This window comes from Dreissena polymorpha, chromosome 8, assembly GCF_020536995.1.
Source record: "Dreissena polymorpha isolate Duluth1 chromosome 8, UMN_Dpol_1.0, whole genome shotgun sequence".
NCBI lineage: Eukaryota > Metazoa > Mollusca > Bivalvia > Myida > Dreissenidae > Dreissena > Dreissena polymorpha.
Genome location: NC_068362.1, coordinates 14883017 through 14889138, shown reverse-complemented (window position 1 = coordinate 14889138; position 6122 = coordinate 14883017). Strand labels below are relative to the sequence as shown.

Below are 6122 nucleotides of genomic sequence, written 5' to 3'. Positions count from 1 at the left end.
TTAGAATATTAAACATACGTTTCAAACCATAACAACGAAAGAGGCACTCAATAATCCTGTCCTCATGATGAAAGTACAAGAAATTCACTACCTCTTTGATGATGTTAACATTTAAGAGGATTCTTAATTTGACATGTTTGCGTGTTGCTTAATCCGCAATTGGAATTGTTAATTACATACATTGTAAACAAATGTATAATACATGGTCACGCATTAAGCAACACGCAAACATGTCAAATTAAGAATCCTGGTATGTATTCACTATATTTAATTGTATCATGAAAATCAATTATACTGTATAGCCGTGTTTGCATATTTAAAAAAGTTTACTATGTAAGTTAAACGAAATCTTCAAATTATAGCGATTATTGTTTTGAAAAGCATCTCGAAATGAAGATTTTAAAATAGACCTTATGCAAAGCAGTGCGCTCTTAAATGTTAAAATCATCAAAGAGGTAGTGAATTTCTTGTACTTTCTCACTTTACATCCGAACACATGGTCAACAACTGCTCCTTGCTTTTGTTTTTTCCTGGCAAAGACTTTATTCAAAACAAGTAAGTTAAAATTCTATCGACAACTTCGCGCATGGATGTTCGTGCTTATGGTGAAAATTTAACAATGATTAATTGCACATGATAAAATCGAAGTATCTCGAATTTTGCAATAACAGGCATGTATAAGCGGTTTGTTTGAAAGTGAACATCTGATAAAGACCTAAGGCAACATTTTACTCAAATGTATTTCTAACGAAACAATATCCTTATTCATTTTGAAAACATGTTCAACCATGTATATATATATATATATATATATATATATATATATATATATATATATATATGTGTGTGTGTGTGTGTGTGTGTGTGTGTGTGTGAGTTTGTAAATCCTACCAACCGGGGAAAATCGTATGAATACACACCAACAAACCGGGGAACACCTACCAACCGGGGAATTCCCCGGTTGGTTTTAGGCGAAAATCTCTAATCTACGTGTATGAAATACCAAACTGTCAATTTAAATTAGAAATCCAACGCCTTCCCCGATTAGCGGGTTTGTGGCATGCACAAAATATACACAAATCTTGACCAAATTACAATCGAGTGTGTATCCAGGCTTATAACAGTTCCCCGGTTGCGCTGTTTAAAAATCATACACTCGGTATTTATATCATTTAGTGAAAGTAAGTTGGAAAAATGGAGTTTCGAGCAAACAAACGCATTAAACTAAGGTAAGTTTTTTAATTATGTTTACAACTTTCATTTACTATTAAAAAGCGTTTTTATGTAAACGTTGAAGTAATACTGGAAGACGAATTCTAAAGATCGATTTATATAAATATCATTTGATTACAAAGCTTGTTTTACGGTACATATTTCACGAATATATTTTATAAATATACGTTAAACAAAGTAGAGCTCTAGGCAGTTTTTCGTTAGTTATATATATATATATATATATATATAAGTGGAGCTATCCTACTCACCCCGACGTCGGCGTTAGCGTGAGCGTTAGCGTGAGCGTTAGCGTGAGCGTGAGCGTTGGAATGTTAAGTTTGCGTACCACCTCAAATATTGTCTATGTCCCTTGACATATTGCTTTTATATTTAGCATACTTCTTTACCAACATGACCCCAATCTATAAACAAGAGCAGACAACTGTAACAAGCATTTTGTAAGAATTATGACCCTTTTTCCACTTAAAATATGCATATTATTGATAAATCTTTGTTAAAGTTTACGTACCACCTCAAATATTTTCTATGTCCTTTGACATATTGCTTTTATATTTTGCATACTTCTTTACCAACATAACCCCATTCGATAAACAAGAGCAGACAACTGTAACAAGCATTTTGTAAGAATTATGGCCCCTTTTCCACTTAGAATATGCACATTATTGATAAATCTTGTTTAAAGTTTGCGTACCACCTCAAATATTTTCTTTGTCCCTTGACATAAGGTTTAATATTTTGCATTCTTCTTTACCAACATGACCCCAATCTTTAAACAAGAGCAGACAACTGTAAAAAGTATTTTGTAAGAATTATGGCCCCTTTTTTCACTTAGAATATGCATATAAATGGTTATTCTATGCTAAAGTTTGCGTACCACCTTAAATATTTTCTTTGTCCCTTGACATTTTGCTTTCATATTTTGCATACTTCTTTACCAACATGACCCTTATCTATAAACAAGAGCAGATTACTGTCAACAGCATTTTGTAAGAATTATGGCCCCTTTTTCCACTTAGAATATGCATATTATTAATAATTCTTTGTTACAGTTTGCGTACCACCTCAAATATTTTAATTGTCCCTTGACATACTGCTTTTATATTTTGCATACTTCTTGACCAACATGACCCCAATCTATAAACAAGAGCAGACAACTGTAACAAGCATTTTGTAAGAATTATGGCCCTTTTTCCACTTGTGTTTACATCGACTTTACTTCTAAAGTATCAAGGCTATTGCTTTCAAACTTAATACTTTCTCACTATCATGCGGGTACTGCACCTGGCAAGTTGAACTTTACCTTGACCTTTGACCTTGAATCTGAAGGTCAAATTAATACATTTTGATTCAATTGCCATCACTTTTTTATTAAGGATCAGATTTAATTCATACTTTGACAAAACAACACTTACCTGATATACCACAATGGACTTCACCCAAACCATCCCACACGCCCCACCCTAGAAATCCCCCCCCCCAAAAAAAAAATGTTTTTGTTTTCCTTATTTTTTTTTAACATGTTAAAAAAACACTTTTTTTTCTTTTTCTTAAGACCGTCCAACCATCCCATCCAAGCTATTAGCTATCACACTTGAAATACAATCTTATTAGTTTGTTTTATGTCTTTACAAATGTTTAATAGATTGTGGAAAACATACCTGAACTCAGAATCTACATAATTTACATCTTCTTTAAAACATAAGCGATTAATATGTTTTAATTATGGTCCTCTTCCAGTTAGAATATGACAATAGTACCTGGACCTTATTGAATATGAACAATTTCCCCATGGTGGCTTACTTTATACTGTCAAGCACTTGAATAGTCGAGCGCGCTGTCTTCTGACAGCTCTTGTTGTTTTTCTCATCGACATTTCCATTTTAACATTTAGTAGCCAAAAGGGTCCAAGTCCCCTTGATCTCGCAAGAACGTACTGCCAGAATTACGTTGATCCACCAGGTTTTGAAGTAAAAACCGTCAATGATGTCATAGGTACACATATTTTTGTATAGAAATTATAAAAGAACATCGTAGCCCCATTAAAAAGAAGAAAACAAACATGGACTATTGGGTTACTAAATACTGGGCAGAAGTATGGAAGTAGCATAAAGATTTATTGATTATTTATGAATAAAACACTATTGGCGCCTATATCTAGCCTTCAATTATATGACCAAAATGATAATTAATATAAAATGTCCACAAATATAAATATTTCAGGCGAAGGAGTCTTTGCCACTAAGCCTTTTAAAAAAGGAGACTTTCTTCTCGAATACAAAGGGGATCTGATAACACGGGTAAAACATGCACGGCAATTAGAAAAGGAGTCTGAAAAGGAGGGTCAAGGCAGCTTCATGTACTTTTTTAAATACAGAGACAAATCTTGCTGGTAACTACAAATTATCTTTACTTTGCACATCAAACGTTTAAATCACGCCATTAGAAGAAGAATTATCTTTAGTTTTTTTTTCACCATAATAATTAAATATGGCATGCGCGTTATTTTAGTTTAAAGGGATCTTTTCACGCTTTGGTAAATTGACAAAATTGAAAAAAGTTGTTTCAAATTCGCACATTTTCGTTTTAGTTATGATATTTGTGAGGAAACAGTAATACTGAACATTTACCATGGTCTAATATAGCCATCATATGCATCTTTTGACGATTTTAAAACCTAAAAATTATAAAGCGTTGCAACGCGAAACGATTGAATAATTTGGAGAGTTCTGTTTTTGTCGTTAAATTTTGTGAAACTACGAAGATTGCTTATATAAGGTATAAAATACGTCAAGAATGTGTACTCGGCGGAATAGCTCAGTAGGCTAGAGCGCTTTTACTTCAGGACTCTGGCAGGACTCCAGGGGTCACTGGTTCGAAACCTGCTCCGGGCAATGTTCTTTTCCTTTTTTAAATTTTATTCTTGATTTTTTACTGGAGCTTTTACGATCCAATGTTTACATTTATCAATATAAAGCATTTAATGAATAAGTTAAAAAATGCCAAAATCTGTGAAAAGGCCCCTTTAAAGCATCAGAAGTGTTTATTTAAATGTCTTATTCAGCATTGACGCTACCAACGATATATTTCATGAGGGTCGAATGATAAATGATGCCGAAAATGGAGACGCAAAACAAAATTGTGTAATGAAAATAGTTGAAGTCAACCAAACTCCCCATCTATGCACTTTCGCCGACAGAGACATTGCAATTGGCGAGGAACTCCGATATGATTATGGAGTACCAACACTTCCATGGAGAAAGGTGCATTCTATTGTAAAGATGTCATCTGTGATGGATTTATCACTGATATTTATCACATTTTAAATTTTAAATGTATTTTGAATTATTATTTTTATAAATATAGCCAATCAGTTTTATGATTACATTCATGTTCGTTCATGAGTTATTCATTTTAAATACAGATATTCAAATATCTCTTTGCCGTGAATTAAAATGTTTAATCATTGAACGTCGTCAAGCTCTACTTTAATGCGGTCTGTCTGATAATGTGTATTTGTTATTTAGATTTCAGAAATGCACGGAGCAAAAAATGGGTATGTTTCACAGTGATTTGTTATTACTACACATGCATTAATTCAAATGCGTTGTACTTAAGGGTTTCATAACTAACGAACTTTCTAACACTGACTAGATTATGTGTAATACCAATTTTTATTGTTGTTTTGAATTGGCAACACAATGACTACTAGATCTACGGACAGCCAGGAACCAGGACAAACAACATCCATACACACGGAAGAAGTCAATGAGACGGTTTGTAATATTTCGCAAGGTCGAAGCTACTAAGGCGTATTTTCTGGTTGGTTTTGTCTTCAGTGAAATGGGCGTAATTTTGCTTTACTAAGGCGTATTTTCTGGTTAAATACCTTTTAGCCGTGAATTAAAATGGTTTATCACTGAACGTCGTCAAGCTCTACTTGAAATGCGTTCTGTCTGATAATGTGTATTTGTTTTTTGCATTTTCAGAAATGCACGGAACAAAAAAGGGTATGTTTCACAGTGATTTTGTTATTACTACACATGCCTAAATACATATTATGAACATCATGAAATTATTGTAATTGTTGTACAAGGAATTAATGTCAATGTGTTGTACTAAATGGTTTCATGAATAATGAACTTTTTAACTCTGACTAGATGATGTGTTAAACCATTTTTTATTGTTGTTTTGAATAGGCAACACAATGACTACTAGATCTACGGACAGCCAGGAACCAGGACAAACAACATCCGTGCACACGGAAGAAGTCGATGAGACGGTTTGTAATATTTCACTATGTCGAAGCTACTAAGGCGTATTTTCTGGTTTGGTTTAGTCTTCAGTGAAATGGGCGTAATTTAGCCTTAAATTATATTGTGCCAATATTTATACAGGGTGATGCTAATTGGTATTTGGGCTTAACATAGCACGTACGTCGATGATTTTTATATTTACATGTTATAGCACACGTTATGCGAATTTTAAAAGAATAAAATATTGTTTACCAGTTGTAGTGACATTGAACTACTTGTCTTTCAAAATCTTCATATACACAAAGAATTTAGAATTAACACCTGTCAATGAAACTGGTGAGCATGTGTATTAACCACTGTAGTCTATAAACATCGACTTCGTCATAATCACAAAAACGTTAATTATCGCTTATCCAAGAAGTGTAATATCATTAATTTTAATTTTCAGTATAAGACTTATACGCTGCCAATTACTGTGTATGAAACTCTGAGACATTAGGAAATTTAACTTGCGTGTTACATATGGACATTGGTTGATATTTTATCTTAACATATTATTTGAAATTAATTGGACGGTTGACGTGTCTTCCAATGCCTTAAGAACACTTCATGAGGCTAAGCAGAACAGTCAGA

General features: G+C 33.3%; 1 long non-coding RNA gene across 2 annotated transcripts; it reads left to right on the top strand.

Moving 5' to 3' along the window:
* Window positions 1-3072: 3072 nt before the first annotated feature.
* On the top strand, window positions 3073-5488 carry LOC127841207 (uncharacterized). 2 transcript variants are annotated; one of them, XR_008030763.1, is made up of 3 exons: window positions 3073-3228; window positions 4298-4496; window positions 5433-5488. It is a non-coding gene; the product is annotated as an uncharacterized LOC127841207 (long non-coding RNA). The 2 variants fall into 2 exon arrangements; XR_008030762.1 differs by lacking the exon at window positions 3073-3228 and adding an exon at window positions 3570-3625.
* Window positions 5489-6122: the final 634 nt, after the last annotated feature.